This window comes from Bubalus bubalis, chromosome 2 (assembly GCF_019923935.1).
Source record: "Bubalus bubalis isolate 160015118507 breed Murrah chromosome 2, NDDB_SH_1, whole genome shotgun sequence".
Taxonomy (NCBI): domain Eukaryota; kingdom Metazoa; phylum Chordata; class Mammalia; order Artiodactyla; family Bovidae; genus Bubalus; species Bubalus bubalis.
Genome location: NC_059158.1, coordinates 11981395 through 11998199, shown reverse-complemented (window position 1 = coordinate 11998199; position 16805 = coordinate 11981395). Strand labels below are relative to the sequence as shown.

Sequence of the window (16805 nt, the reverse complement as noted above, 5' to 3'; positions counted from 1 at the left end):
GAGGAGGAGGAGAGAGCAGAGTATACCGCAGACATCATTTCTACTACAGTGGCGGAGCCGTACAGGACCTGTTTCACTGCAGGGGGATCCAAAACAAGCCCCGTGGAGCAGCAGCCAGAGCTACAGCAGCCGCAAGACACTGTTTCTCTCCCTCTGCCCCCCCTTCCCCACGCAACCCCAGATCCATTTACACTTTACAGTAAGTGGCTATTTTTTTTTTCTCCTCTGATTCTTTCTCTCCCCCCTCCCCCCATCTTCTTCTCCCCTGATTTAGATCAAGATCCCCCCCTACCCCGCTCTCCCGAGACGGGCAAAAGCAACAACCAGCAAACAAACCCCAAACCCCATTCGGCGGCACGGAAAACAGCTGGAAGAGGAGCGAAGGAAATCGACGCGTCGTGTTGTGTTGTGTGTGTGTGTGTGTGTGTGTGTGTGTGTGTGTGTGTGTGTGTGTGTGTGTACATACACCCTTCCCCGGCTCCAGCCTCCCAGGCCGACTTCCCCAGCTGTGGGCGCTGAGACGACCGGCAGGAGGGTGGTGTGCAGGGGCCGGTGGGCGCCCGCCGGGCGAGGGGGCGCGCCCGGGCGGGGGGCGCGGGCGGGCGGGAAGATCCGCGACGGCTCCCCACTACGGCGGCTGCCGGTCCGATCGCCAGTGGGGAGAGCCGTGTCCTCTTCCCAGGAGGTGGCGTAGGGGGGAGGCGGCGGCCGGGGGTCGCGCTGCCCCCTCCTCCCGCCGTCCCCTCCTCACTCCTCTCTTCGCAGAGGGCGGCGAGAGCGAGCGGATCTGGAAGAGGGCTGGCTTTACCGCGGGGGCCGCTTGGCCCCGGAGCCCCCCGGGGCGGGGGTCTCCCCGCGGAGGCCCGCTTGGGCCGGCGCGCGACTGCGGACCGGGAGGGTCTGCGCCCGCGGCCGGGTCGGGACTTTGCGCGCGCCGCCGGTCGGTGGGATCGCGGGGGGCACCGAGGGAGGTGGGCGCGGGGGGAACGGGCGCGCGGTGCCGGGAGCGAGGTCGGAGTAAGCGGTGGCGGCTCGGGCGGCTGCCGCCGCCGCCGCCGCCCTGTTGGTACGGCCGCTTCCTGATCATGTGCAGCCGCCGCCGCCGCCCGGAGCCGGGAGCCCGCGAGCGCCCCAGCCCGGGCCGGCGCCCCCGCCAGCGCCCGCGGCCGGAGCCGGGAAGCCGCGGCAGGCGCTGCCCTGCCGGCGCCGGGAGTGAGCGGCTGCGCGGCTGCTGAGAGGGTGAATGAAGCCGGGAGGAGGGGAGGGGGGAGGCGGCGGCGGCGGAGGAGGCGCTGCGGGCGCTGGGATGCGCCCGGAGCCCCGCTGCTCGCTCACTCTGGGCCGGGCCGGAGACTCCGCCACTCCCGCGGCCGCCGCCGCCTCCTACGTGGTTCCAGCGCTGCGCGCAGGCCGGTCCCGCAGGGGGCAGGGCAGGGGGCTGGCCGGGCGGAGCGAGAGGTGAGGCGGCGGCGGAGCGCGGCGTGAGTGTGTGAGTGCGTGTGTGTGTGTGCGCGCCCGCGGGGGAGGGGGCGGCCGGGCCATCGCGGTGGGGAGGGGGCCCCGCCGTGGCCGCTTGGCTGACTCCGCAGTACCCTGACCCCTCCTCGGCCACCCCCGCCCTCAGACCGCCTTCCTAAACTCCGCGGCTGGTGCTTTCATTTTATTTCAGACCACGTAGGGGGCTGACTGGAAGCGATGGAACAATTCAGGTTTTCTAGGGAGATTGAGCAAGAACCTTAGTGGGGGGTGGAAGTAGGGTGGTGGTGGAGATCCTGCCAGAAAACAAACAACAACAACAAAAAATCAGTTTCTAAGGACTAGTGGGGTTCAGTTCAATCCCGTGGCTGCTCTGTTTTGTTTTGCTTTCTTGGTATATAATCCTACAGATAAGAGGGTAATATAAATACTTCGAGAGATTGGGAAATTGCTGAAGAGTAGTAAGGGCACACACACAGAAAGCCAGTCGGAAGCTGGTTATATAATGCGCGATGTGGCTAAGGAGAATGGCAAGCTATTTTTATTTTGTTTACCGTATGCTGTGCAGTAGGGACTCCTCCGAACTGGTTCTGTCCCCGAAGAGATTCTTAGCTTCCCTGTGAGAGCCACAGGATACAATTAGCAAAATTAGAAGACCCTATTACACCCACAGAATAAAAACTAACGGCTTAGAGTGGCATGCTCCTTGCATATCCTGGCGCTTGCACGGGAATGTGTGTATGCAAATAAGTTCTCCTTTGGCAATCTCGTTGTCACATCTCAATGACATTTGTGTTTTATAATGCAGGCTGTTCTTAATATTTAAACATCATCGTTACATATCGCTCGCAGCAGCGGGTACTTGATGGGTTATTTTTAGGCACAGCTAGTTACTTTTTCGACCGTGTTAGCTAAGCCATCTCATTTGGGTTTCTGAGGAACCCTACAGTTCCTGGAAGCCCTCGTCTTAAGCCCACCTTGTGGTTTATTTGGTGGATGAGGGTAGTTTGACACTTGAGCTTTTTTTGGAATGGAGCGTCTGCCTGAAGAAACCACCAGAGAGAAGGATGAGAAAACCCTGCACATGAACTCTTGGAAAGGGATTGCACTCTAAGGGCTAATGCTATGGCATTTAATCTCCTCTGATTGCCCTCTAACTGTGCCTGCATCAGTCAATATTTTAGCAGCTCCACAGATAAATGGGCTTGAGTGCCACCTTCTACAGAAAGCAGAGGTCGAAGGGCTTCCCTGAACCTTCCGCCTGCCTGCCTTTCTCATCTCGTAGATACCTGTCAGCGGGTGTAGGTTTTCGGTGCACTTACTCCATCCCTGATCACTCATGTAATTAGATCAGGCTGCCATGGCAACAGACAGTGTTCTCCCGTCCATTCAGGTGGGTTTATCTGTGCCTGGACTACTCCCAAGTGTTCGATGCACAGTATTTGTGCTGCCCCAACCAGATGAGAGACTCTTTACTATTTCAGCCGCATCTTCTTTTTGTCACTTCGGATGGGAGACGCTGAATGAGGCTTCTAGCTACTCAACTTTTATAAAGGAGACCAACAAGCTGTGCTTACTGGGTGCAGTATGTAAATACATCTCCCCAGACCGTGAAAGGAGCCTGACAATCCTGCTTGTGAACACATCAACAAGTATTTGATACTTGCTAGAAACCTTTCAGAGCTGAGGAAAGCAACCTTTCTCTTGCAGTTTGTCTGGTGCCTTTGGCCTTGCAGGCACTTAACCCTTTCAAGTGCAAAAGAACTCATCCTTTAGAACCCAAGCTGCCAATAGCGGGGTTTTCTAAAGGATTTATTCAGCGGAAGTAATTTATTTGAGAAGGATATCCCCGTTGTCATATTTAAAAACTTTATGGCCATCCTAATGACACACAAAAAATGCTACTGGCAGTAGGCAGTCATTCTGAATGTATTCATTCTTAACTTGGATTTCTTGGCCAGGATCCTTACCTTGGAGGTAGTAAGTTAAAAGGTTTTTGTCTCAGGTAAGAGATGATACAGGCCTTTAGCTGGTAGACTGATAATGTTTGGTGCTTTTGCACGGTAATTTGTACTCTATTTGGGAATAAAATTTAATGAGCATTTAATAACAGCTAACAACATTCTGCTCTTTGCATTAGGTGGCCACCTTAATAAGCCTGCTATGCAAAGAAAAATAATACTGTTGGGGAAAAAAAGGAAAGTAGCTTTGGTTGCTGAAGCTCTGTGTTGTTAAGGCAATCCAAGTAAGAGGGAGTATTTTAATAACTCTGATATTTGAAAGAAAAAACAAATGAGAATAATAATGTCTGGATGTCTGTGTGACCCTGCTAGTCAGTTTACAGTTTTACAACCCCATAGCTAAACTGGTAAATCCTTTTTTTTTTTTTTTTAAACTTCTGGGGCCTGGATTGAGAGAGCTATTCAGTGTTCCTCACAGAGGGCTTATGAGTTTCTACCCTTTAGTGAGTCTCTGCAGTTGGTAACATGATTGCGACCTGCTCAGATCAAGTGTTGCTGTGTTTAAAGCAAGCCATTATTTCTAGGAGGTAAATAGATGGGAGAGGCAAGGATATAAAATGAAGCACAGAAGTTTAAGTTTTACACAACACCTTGGAGGTCCTGAATTACATTTTACTATGTACAGAAAAACACTTTACTGGCAGCCAAATGTGAACGTGTATTTTTGAGTGCACAAATAAATTTGTGTTAAAATAAGTATGAAAAATGTACTTGATTGGGAACTGTGAAAATGGGTATCTTCCCCTTCCCTTCCGGATTTCATTTTAAGAGGGTTTGATAAACAGAAGTGATATTTAATCAGAAATATTATAACTAGGCTTCCTGGCCTCTAAATTGTCTTTTGCTCTTGCAAATAGATTCAAGAATAACTCTTCAGCCATCAGACTGTACATATAGCTGGCCTTACGTTTCAATAGGTCTAACTTAGTTGTCTGGGGGTCCCAGGAAAGGCCAGCCTTAAGAGCTTATTAAAATATTAATAAACATGCTTCTGTGACTTCTTGTTTTGTTGTCATTACAGAGTTTGATTCACATTCCTTTTGTATAATGTGCCTTTATTTTTTTTCCATTCTGAAATGTCAAGTGGATTTTCTGTTTGCACTTACCTTGAATGACAGTTTTTGATGACTAACGCATGGTAACACCGGCTCATTTTGTTTCCTATGAGAAGTTAGTCAATAAACATGTGTTTACTAAAAGCCTGAAATTTAGCGAAGGTAGGAGTGAATGTTAATTCTTTAAACTATAGTTGTCTGCAAGTAACACATAGTTTCGATTCTGAAAAGCTTAAATACGTGCATATGTGAGATGACATAGTGCAGCAAGACAGAATATTATTTTTATGGGGAGACAGATGATTTGATTTCCATTGCTTTATATCTTTTGATATGTGCAGCTTAACTGCTTCAAAGAGCAGATTTAGTTCTGCTTATACTTCCCAGCTTATCAGAAGCAGGCTCTCCTTATTTTGTGAAAAGATCGAAAATAAGAAATCATAGAAATTCCAAAAGAGATAATAATTTCTGTTCTAAGGCATTCCACACAGGACTGCCCTTTTTTAAAGAAAGAATTTTGTAGTCCTCAATTACGCTGTTCAAATTTTAATTTCATTTAATTCAGTTTAATAAAATACACATTCAAAATTTCTTTAAGAGGTGATAAGTGTATACTCTGTGCTAGTTTTAAGAGAATATTTTCAAATGTTGGCTGAAAGAGTTGTAATTGGATCAAGGTTTTAAAAATATGTAAATGCTTAAAATTCCAGGAGTAATAAAAAGGCTTAGGTAAATAATCTTTAATGGTGGAAACAGTTTTCAGAAATCTCTTTCCTGTTTCATAATTTATGTATCTTTGTCTTTATCAGTGTAGTAGTATTTTTATAATCCTTATAAATCTCAACTTTTCAGGCTAATGTACTATAAATACATATACTACCTATTACCACCTCAAATGTACTAAAACATGTTTAGAACTATTAAAGACAAAAAAGCAACAAGCATTATATCCTCTTTGACATACTTGATGGGAGCAGAACTGTTTCATTGATTTTTTAAAAATATAACTTTTAATGCATCCCGTTTATGAAGTGATGAAAAAGCACTGGTGATAGCAATAATGCAAGCGAAAATTGTATACTAAACCTGAACACTACTTTTCAGAAAACTCATTGTAGTGTAATCACAGTTTGAGGCTTCAGGGGGCAGAGGCTCCCCTGGTGATGGCATTTGGGTTCAGGCTAAGAGGAAGTTCTCTTTTTTCTGCTTAGGTGCTCTTTAACGGATACCTTTGAGTTATTTATCAGAAGTTTTTAGTCATCACTGTTATAGCTGCTAACCTGTAAATGCTTATGCTTCTAGCATACAAATGCTAGAATTCTAGAATTCAAATGCTAGATATTTTTTCTATCACTGTGTATGGCATATTTTATTTCATTGCACCCTTGACTTTGGCCTACTCTCCCTGAAGTATTTATGTTTTCTTCTGTTCCTACATTATTTATATAGTATCTCCTCTTTACTGACTGTCACATCAGTATTACTTAGGCCACCTTTCTATCTCCCACTATTTATAGTATTGTGTTATGTTGCTCTGCTGTGCTTTTTAAATATTAAAAATTCCATTTTTAGTAGGTATATTGTCTTAAACAGTCTATAGGCTATTTTATTGTATGTTGTCTGTATATTTTTGCAATGAATCCATTCTGCCTTGCTTTTATTTTTGGCTTCTTCCCTCTGATAGAACCCAGCAAGTTATGTTAACTCTTTAGTTACTCTAACTGGTGTAGCAACACAGATACTTTTGAAATAAGCAGGCATACCGACGCGAGAGTAAATTAATATTTTACAGCATTTGCATCATGTTTGACTGTTCTCTGCACTTCAGCAGAATAGGAGGAGACTGTAATTTGGACTCTATAAAATCTTATCTGCCAGGTGATAGGTAAATAGGATAGTGTGCACACACGTCGATACACAAGCCAACACTCTCAACTGTTAGCTCATAAAGCAAGCACTCTGCAAATCCATGGGACCTGCACATTGTTTGAAAATGATGATCAAGGATTTTGAGGCTTCATTTGAGATGTTACTAGATAAAATCAAGATCACCCCCTGGCCCTTAAACCAAGTACTGTGTAAGAATAAATAGAATATTGTGAGCTTTTATTTAACTTGGCCACTATTAATGTTTGTAACTCAACAAGCTTTTTACTGGAGGGCTTGTCTTTCAAGGACTTCAGAGATGTGATAGTCTAGAAAGGCTTCCTACTTTCTCTACACATAACTGTTTGGGATTTCCCAGGTGGCGCTAGTGGTAAAGAACCTGCCTGCCAATGCAGGAAACCCAAGAGACAAGAGACTTGGGTTCGATCTGTTCGGAAGATCCCCTGGAGGAGGGTGTGGCAACCCACTCCAGTATTCTTTACTGGAGAATCCAATGGACAGAGGAAACTGGTGGGCTACAGTCCATAGGGTCATAAAGAGTTGGACATGACTGAAACAACAGCAACAGGCTTAACTGTTTACAGATGGGGAAACCAAGGCCTAGAAAACTTCCCTCTGCATATCAGTCTATGGCATGCAAAAGATGCTTAAATAAATAGTTGGTGAATGGATTAGCTAGAAGTAAGAATACTTTGGCTACTATTCATTACTTTGCAAAGTGTTGGAAAGCAATCGACATTATTTTCCTTTCCAGCTGGGCTGTGCTCTTAAAAATAGTGAGTGTGTATGGATGAAAATAATCATGAGATGTGTTGCCATGTACCCAAGGCTAATTGGCTCACTTACCTGTTTACAGATTATTCACATTGGAGATCATATTCATAGCTCCAGAATAGTTTCTTTCTGACACCCAATATAATCCTGGGCCTTCTCCTTCCTACTGTTACCTGGCGTGGGCTTAGGAAACCCAAACTAAATTTAAAACCAGCCTAAGCAAATATGCAGATCAGCTCCAGTAATGAAAGGCTGAAAAAAAAAATCAGCAATGATGAGTTTGGGGATTAGTTTATAATAACTGTGCTCCTGATTCTATTTAATGTGGACAGTTGGGAACTACCAGTATTTAAAAATATGCTTTGAATAGATAGGAAAGTATGTTAGCAGATCGAGTCCTCAACTTCTTCCGTTTCTATGCATAGGTGTTTACCTCACAAAAACTACTACGAGCGCCAAGCTCCCTGATGGAAAGGTATATGGAAGATTGATTCATTCTGTTTCATTCATCCATTCACGCATTCACTCATTCATCCTACAGTGGGTAATCTTTCCTTAAACATGCTCAAGATGTTATGGCAGAATGAAAATCAAGTAGATGTACATTCAGTAATTAAATCCTTTAAAGTTCAGAGGAAACTCGAGTGAGTATACTGCTAAGTCACTTCAGTCGTGTCCGACTCTGTGCGACCCTATAGACGGCAGCCCACCAGGCTCCCCCGTCCCTGGGATTCTCCAGGCAAGAACACTGGAGTGGGTTGCCATTTCCTTCTCCAATGCATGAAAGTGAAAAGTGAAAGGGAAGTCGCTCAGTCGTGTCCAACTCTTCGCTACCCCATGGACTGCAGCCTACCATGCTCCTCCGTCCATGGGATTTTCCAGGCAAGAGTACTGGAGTGGGGTGCCATTGCCTTCTCATACTTAAATTTTTTTTCTGCATTTGATTCTTTTTTTCTATCCCATTAGACTGGTATGCTAACAACTGTGCTCTGTGTCATGATTGTGCCTAAAGTTGCATGTTGATAGTAAGATATGCCTCATGAAAATTAGACTTTGTTTCAATTACTATTCAGTCCATCCCCATTTCCACCTGATAGTCCCGTGATGACCAGCATGTGTTTATGAGGTGATTCGTTAGAATCTTAGAGAAAAGATTGACAGTAGCTGGCTCAAATGGAGAGACCAAGCTTTTAATTTGATTGAAGGGATGACCTTTTTGTGTGTTGGCCTCCCTCTGAGCCCTGTTGAATCAAACCAGACCTGCCTTTTAAGCTGGCTGGTGCCTGTGTAATTCTCATAAAACGATGCAAAATTTGACGTTCTTGAAGTTTAGATTTCCCTGCATGGTGTCTTCAGGTGGAATTATTATTATTTTTTAAAGCTGTTCGTGCTGTTTCTCATTTTGGATTTCCTCTTCTGCACCCGCTGGACCACTGCAGGAGGATCTGGCTGCAAATCACCGAGGTGTTCCATTCAGGCTGCAGATTTGTCTGTCGTCTTTGGACAGCAGTCTCTTCCTCCACGGCTGCTTTGGGGGAGTCCGACACCCATCAGGTAAGAGTTTTGCGATGCTCTCTGGTTTCTATCTGAGGATAAAGTCTGGCCTGGGAAAATCGCTTACTAGTCATACTTTAGCACTTTACAGACTGTTGAAGATAATTGTCTTTGCAAACTGTACTGTGTGGGAAATTGAGAAATCGCAGAGAGGTGTTTTTTTTTTTTTTTAAACTTGGATTCAGGTATCCTCCTTTTTGATATATTTGGTTGATAACATAGGCTGCCTCTGCCTTGCCGATGGTTCATTATTGTGTGCTGGGGTTGAGCCTGATCGTTTTAATTGTCACCTGTACTCGGAGCCGATGAGCAGGTTTTGCTACCAAACGGTTACCTTAAGTCACTGTCTCTGTGTTTTAGGTTGTGGTCGTTGTGTGACCGTGGTGCAGGGAGATAGCTTGTTGGTTCCGTAGCAACCCATGTTGGCTGGATCTTGAATTTCTTTGTGTCTGTTTTGGATTTGACAACTTCCTGCTTTCTTCATGTACAGTAAATTTTTCTGACCTGGAGAGTCATGCAGACACAGGGTGGATGCAGGGTTGATGACTCATGGTTCTCTGTTGAAGGGAAGACTGCCTGCCTAGAATCAGGAGAGCAGGGGAAGTTAGTTCGAAGTTGGGGCAATAAGGGCTTGGGAACACTGGTATTCGCAACCAGAGGAGATTGTGAAATCGATCCCCTCTTTCTGTTTGCCTTGGGAGTAGTCCTGCTCCAAGCTGTGGAAATAGACCAGTTCAGAGGTTCTCGAGCCTGGCGGGACACCAGAATCGCCAGGAGAGGTTAAAAAAAAGAAAAAAGAAAAAAATAGAACCGGGACTCCACCCTAGACCCACTGAATCCAAATGAACCGGAAAGTTCTCTTGGAGTCACACTGATGTTCCACTGCTGTGTCGTGGGCTGGATCTGGTGGTCTCAAGGCAGCTCTTCCCAAGTCATGTTCTGTTTCTTTCCCTGATAAGATGCACCGACCACTTTTATCCAACCTTACATACAGAAATTTGGATTTTCAGCTCATGTTTAAGAGGCGAATCCTTGCTTTATCAGAATGTTCATTTTGAAACTGATTCACTAGATTTCTTTAAATAAAGAGCTTGCCCCTCGTCCCTGACACCCTGCTTCTAAGGTCCAGTTTTTTAAGTTCTATATAAATTCCGTGGTATTTAAAATAAGGATGCGGGGCTCTGGAACCAGCCTGTCTGAATGTAAGATATAGAAGTGCCACTGTGACATTCCTGGGCCTCAGTTTCTTCATGTGTAAGATGGAGATCATATGAGAACTTTCGCTAGGGCTGCTGTGAGGTTGGAATGATGTAATATTTGTACACTGGGCAGAATAGTAACCTGGTATATGGTTTATGATCCATCAACATAAGCTATCACTGTGAGCATGTGACTTGTCTTGACAGGGTGATTGTAACGTTCTTGTTTGGTGATGGTTGCTCCTTAACCATAAGTGACGAGGAGTAAGTAAATATCCCTGTACCTTGGTCTTTGGACCAACACTGTGGACATTTGCAGCCCTGAGAGCCAAAAGGCCTTTTATTTATTTTTCTGGATTTTGTATTAGTCTGCCTCGATTCCTGACACAGGATCCCTGTGTGTTGTTTTGCTACTGTAGGATGAACTGCTGAGTTGCAGGCGTAAGTGAAGTTATTTGTGGTCTGAGTGAAAACGCACACACACACACACATACACCTGAATGATTGAAGTATGGTGACTCAGGAAGGGGGATCAGTAAAGTCCTACTGGGGTGCAAGGCAGGGGAGGGGGGAAGTTATCACACACGTTCTGTCCTTGTGAAATATGGAATTGGGTACTTTATATTTTATGGGCTTTGGGTTAGGGAGGTGTCTTTTAAAAGGAAATAGAATAACTCCGGAATTATGTGCAGAGGGAAGCCTCATGAGGTCTATAAGTATCAACTCCATTGAAAGGGGTGCAGTGTCTTATTGCTAGTTTCTCTCTTAGGGGTATTATCCATTTTAGGCAGAAAGTTCTCACATTGATATTTTTGGGGAAGTAGCTTAATTGCACATGTGGTTAATACATATGCAATTTTTTTTTAACCTGCGGTGTTTAAAGAGAGTCATGTGTTAAAACAGGAATGTCTCAAGAATTTTATTATGAAAAAATCAGGCAGCAAACAGTCCTGTCTCTCAGTCAGTACGTGAAGCTTATTGAGAAGAGATCCAGGTTTTTGTAGTACCTGGTACAGTGCATGAAGGGTTGTAGGAATGTTCGTATTGTATTACTGACAAAGTAGTACAGAGTCACCTTGAGTTTTAAGCAGCTGACATGTCCTAGGATCACATTTAAAGGAAGCTTATAAGTATTAGCTAAACATGATGCATAAATAATGGCCTCATTACAGTCCTCACAATTGATGGCTAAACGTGAGCAGGGAAACAGTATCATTCATGTTGTACTTTGTTATAGTCATTAGGTTTATTTAAAAAAAAAAAAAAAAACCTAGATTACAGTTATTTTAGGTTCTAGCTATTTTATCAATGTTGCTGTTGTTTACCTGCTAAGTTGTGCCCGAATTCTCGTGACCCACATAGACTGTAGCCCACCAGGCTCCTCAGTCCATGGTATTTCCCAGGCAAGAATATTGAAGTGGGTTGCCATTTCCTTCTCCGGGGGATCTTCCCAACCCAGGGATTGAACCTGCATCTCCTGCATTGGCAGGAGGATTCTTTACCACTGAGCCACCAAGGAAGCCATATCAATATGATATAGCTATAGCAAGTTATGACTTACCTCGTTCACAGGCACTGTCTATATAAAGAAATGATTCATTCATTTATTCAACGTGTACTTTTTTTTTTTTTACTACTGCACAGAGTGAATAAGAGCTACCAGAAGGAGGTTATATTCTTCGTGGTCAAGTAGGGGAAAGAAGACATGCTCCAAAATTACTAATACAGAGCAGGAGGGGGTGGTTGTGCTTACTGCGGTAGGTTCTAACACAGAGGAAATTCAGAAGAATGGTGCTGAGTAGGATGATGGGGAAAACTTGGAGGAGGAAGCACCATTTGAGTTGAACTCTGGAGGCTAGTTAACATTTCTTTGGGAAGAGATGAGAGGGCGGAAGGATGACTGTTTTGGTGGCTGGGCCCTTACAGGCAAGTAGCATGGTATGTAATCGATCAGGCCGTTTTGGCGAATGCCCAGGTGCTGGTGGACATCTGAGTTGCTGGAGTCCAGCAGACACTAGAGAGTGTGGGAAGAAGATTGCTGGGAGGTCCAATCTGGAAATAAATTTGGAGGAGCCACTGGCCTAAAAGTGATCTTTGAGTCTGGGCTTTGGTTTCTTGTGCCTGGTAGGAAGTTTACCAGGCAGGCGGGAATGAGTATTCTTTCAGCAATGAAGTCAGCCAGAGTGGAATATGTGAGGGAAGGTAAGAGGCAGTGGAGGCAGCAGAAATGGAACGCTGGTGTCACACAGCCTTTGTATGTTTCCTGTTTAAGACCTGAGGCGAAGGGAGAGTGGGTGGAAAAATTGGGATGATGCCCAAGTGGATAATGGAGTGCGGCAAGGGGGGGTGTCTTCCCTAGATGCTCAGGTACCTTGGAAACTCAGGGCTGAGTTTCAGCTCAATGAAATTTTGTTGAAACCTTTATTCTTTAAGATTTAAAAAAAATAAAGTAGAAACTGGGGCTAATTTTAGTCAGATCTAATGTGTGTGTATGAAAATGAATGCTGCTTTTAAAATTCAGCATATGCAGTATCTCTTTTCATTTAAACAAATGATCCCTCTATTTTCCTCTAAACAGTTTTATTAAGAAGATTTTCAGTGAAGCCCTGTACATGTTAACAACAATTCCAGCTTTGCCTTTGATCTTTTCCACCGTGGATTTATTCATCTCATATGATATGCGTAAATCACATTGTGCCACCTACTTGTTCGGGAGCAATTGTTCATTTGTGGTAATTCATTTACTATACTTTGATAAATCACAGTAATATGGGTGTGTTTGATAGCTTCCATGTGGACTCTTGAATGTGATGTGTGTGTGTTAGTGTGTATATGTGTGTGTATGCGCTTAGTCACTCAGTCGTGTCCAACTCTTTGTGGCCCCATGAACAGGAGCCCCCCAGGCTCCTCTGTCCATGGGATTCCCCAGGCAAGAATCCTGGAGTGGGTTGCCATTTCCTTTTCCAATGTGCGTGAATATTCATATGTATACACATTTATATATATATCAGTCAGTTCAGTTCAGTCGCTCAGTTGTGTCTGACTCTTTGGGACCCTATGGACTGCAACACGCCAGGCCTCCCTGTCCATCACCAACTCCAGGAGCTTGCTCAAACTCATGTCCATCGAGTCAGTGATGCCATCCAACCATCTCATCCTCTGTTGTCCCCTTCCCCTCCCGCCTTCAATCTTTCCCAGCATCAAGGTCTTCTCCAGTGGGTCAGTTCTTCACATCAGGAGGCCAAAATATTGGAACTTCAGCTTCAGCATCAGTCCTTCCAATGAATATTCAGGACTGATTTCCTTTTGGATTGACTGGTTGGATCTCCTTGCAGTCCAAGGGACTCTCAAGAGTCTTCTCCAACACCACAGTTCAAAAGCATCAATTCTTTGGTGCTCAGCTTTCTTTAGAGTCCAACTCTCACATCCATACGTGACTACTGGAAAAACCATAACTTTGACTAGAGGGACCTTTGTTGGCAAAGTAATGTCTCTGCTTTTTAATATGCTGTCTAGGTTGGTCATAGCTTTTCTTCCAAGGAGCAAGTATCTTTTAATTTCATGGCTGCAGTCACCATCTGCAGTGATTTTGGACCTCCCCAAAATAAAGTCTGTCACTGTTTCCATTGTTTCCCCGTCTATCTGCCATGAAGTGATGGGACTGGATGCCATGATCTTAGTTTTCTGAATGTTGAATTTTAAGTCAACTTATTCACTCTCCTCTTTCACTTTTATCAAGAGGCTCTTCAGTTCTTCTTCACTTTCTGCCATAAGGGCGGTGTCATCTGCATATCTGAGGTTATCTCCTGGCAATCTTGATTCCAGCTTGTGCTTTATCCAGTCCAGCATTTCTCATGATGTACTCTGCATATAAGTTAAATAAGCAGGGTGACAATATACAGCCTTGACATACTCCTTTCCCAATTTGGAACCAGTCTGTTCCATGTCCAGTTCTAACTGTTGCTTCTTGACCTGCATAAAGATTTCTCAGGAGGCAGGTAAGGTGGTCTGGTATTCCTATCTCTTGAAGAATTTTCCACAGTTTGTTATGATCCACACAGTCAAAGGCTTTGGCGTAGTCATTAAAGCAGAAATAGATGTTTTTCTGGAACTCTCGTGCTTTTTCGATGATCCAATGGATGTTGGCAATTTGTAATCTGGTTCCAGATTACGTATTTCTGGGCTTCCCTGGTGGGTCAGTGGTAAAGAATCCGCCTGCCAATGCAGACCTGAGTTCGATCTTTGGGTCAGGAAGATCTCCTGGAGGAGGAAATGGCAACCCACTCCAGTATTCTTGCCAGGGAAATCCCATGGACTGAGGAGCCTGGCGGGCTACAGTCCATGGGGTTGCAAAGAGTCATCCATGACTTATGACTAAACAACAACAACAACAAATATATTTCCAGCTGCTAGCCACAGCTTTGCCAACAATTTGGCTTCTCATTTATACTTTATAGAAAATATAGAATCAGTGAGCCTTGGCTCTGGGGAGAAAGATCCTAAGACTATATGGCTCAAAGTGAAGGAGAAGGCTGGAAATTATCCGGTTGTATTGCTGTTACAGGGGACTCAGTCTTAATATAATTAAGGAATATTTGAGGAATATTTATTTATTTTTTAACCTGTGTTATTTCATTGGGCCATCTGTATTCCCCTAAATGGCCCAGAATGAGGCTGTGACTTACCTAACTTTTATAAAAGACCAGAAGGTTAAGATAGGAGTGATATAACTGGAGAAAACGGCTCAGCAACTCCAGAGGGGTGCAGACGGTGCTGTCTGTAAAGATTTAATGAACATCTAAGGTGTGAAGGGTGTTATGCCAGCTAGACTCTAAAGGAAATAAGATGATCCATAGTCCACGCTTTCTGTGTTTTAACTCTTTTAATCTTTACTGCGGTTCTTCCGGGGCAGGCACTGCTATTATCTGCATTTCACAAGTGAGGAAACTGAAGCACAGAGTGGTTAAGTCGCTTGCCCAAGACTGCCCAGCTGTCAAGCGGTGGAGTCATGCTGGGACCTCAGCCTGTATTCTTAATTGCTGCCAGGCACTGTCTCTCAAGCCCCCAGCCCCGTCTGTAAGAAGGCAGGGTAATGCCCAGGAGTAGCATTTAAAGACCCACGGCAGAGGTGTGGCAGGCTCTTGGAGGTCAGGATCAGGGGAGGTTCACGGGCCGTGAGCCCTCTTTTTCCAGGCTTGCCTGTCTGTCCAGGGTCACCTACGAGCTGTTTCCCATTCTTTCAGTCTTTGTCTTACCTCCCTGAGATTCCTACGCACTTTCAATAATTATTAATGGAAGAAAATGATGACCATGGCATATGCTTATCTGTGTTTCAGAGGATTGGCTTAAGTTGGGCTCCAAATGTTTGGCGTCCAGAGTCCCAGCGAGGTGGTGAACTTTTGACTCTCAAAAAGAGCTTCACTGGGTCCACGCTCCGCTTGCCAGATTTGGCCGATTGGAACTATTTTTGTCTCCAGTTTGATAGATGGGGGGTGGCACCGAATCCAACTCTTAAGAACAAAGCATGCAGTGAAGGGAGGTGGCACCTACGTCAGGGATCCATTGGGAGGCGAGTGCTGGGTCCCCTCCTGTCCCTGCCCCTCCCAGTCTCACCTCCACTGGACCAGAGATGAATCCTCACTGACTCATGTCAACAGGATAGAGAAGCAAGATCATTTTTCTCTCTTAGCCTGTGCAGGGAAAACAGAGAGCTTGTCTTTCTTACACTGAAGGAAAATTACCAACGTGGTGATCATTTTGTAACATGTAGAAATATCGAATCACTCTCTCATGCCCTTGGATCTAAGGGAGTGTTGTAGGTCAATTATACTTCCATAAAGGAAAGAAAATTACCATGGATTTTCTTTTTTTTTAAAGTGTCTTCAGAGCCCAGTCTTGCTTTGTAGACACACAGAACAGAAGATTTGGGATTTACTCTTTGTGCATGAGGCTGGCAACCCCAGCCTACAGCCCAGCTGTAATCATATGTGATGCATTTTATTTACAGATTAGGAAGCTCTGACTCTGACATATGACTAACGGGGAAGCTCCTCCCTTACAACAGTTGTATGTCATCTGCTTCAGAGAACTAATTGCTTGGCAATTCCCTTTTGGTAATTCCCTCTTTATTTTCTGATGAGTTACTTAACAGTGACGGGCTTGTTGAGCGGAGCGTAGAGTTTAATGTGTGCTCCAGAAACTCCACTGTAGGCCTGGGGGATATGTTTTTCGAATTCTGTTTAGCTTTACTGAAGGAACACTGAAACCATTCTATGGCCTGTTAATATTTCACTCAATACGAGGTTAAGTGTTGAGCACTGTGCAATTTTCCAAAAGAAATCAAAACCAGGCTTCTTTTTTTTTTTTTCTTTTTCAGCGTGCCCCTGTGCATTTGAAAATTATTTGAAAAGGAATTTAATAGTTATAGAATGTTTAATGCTTTTTTTTTTCTCCCAAAAGATTTCACATGGAGTGGCTTTCCAGGACTCTGTGGCATGAGTGGGGTGTGGTGGAAAGCTGTTAGACCGGTTTTGGGGAGACCGAGAGTTTCTTTTTAACTGCCCTGCTGCAAGGTGAATTGGACCAGCCACCCACCTTGCTGGGCCTCAGTTTCTCCAATTACAGTAAAGCAAGTGGGTGAAAGAAATAAGCACTCAGGCCCCTTCTGTCTCTCACAAGGCACAGTTCCATGAATAGACTTTATTGTCATTCTTCCTCTTGGTTCCATACCTCCTCCCCCCACCAGACCTTTGCTCTGTCAAACATCATTTGCTGTTGTTTGACTTTGTTCCATTTTGTATTTAATTAGAATTTACATTTTCAGCTATTATTGTGTCACT

General features: G+C 44.5%; 1 protein-coding gene across 12 annotated transcripts in view; it reads left to right on the top strand.

Moving 5' to 3' along the window:
* Positions 1 to 38: 38 nt before the first annotated feature.
* Positions 39 to 16805, top strand: part of ATXN1 (ataxin 1) — a 405519-nt gene continuing 388752 nt past the window's right edge. For 5 of the 12 annotated variants that reach the window (XM_025295448.3, XM_006079286.4, XM_006079288.4 and 2 more), the window contains exons 1-2: positions 40 to 199; positions 8595 to 8767. The gene's annotated coding sequence lies outside the window, so the exon portion shown is untranslated. Of the gene's footprint in view, positions 200 to 1291; positions 1459 to 8594; positions 8768 to 11610; positions 11724 to 16805 lie in introns of those variants that run through there. The other 7 variants (XM_006079287.4, XM_025295434.3, XM_006079293.4 and 4 more) reach the window with 5 other exon arrangements.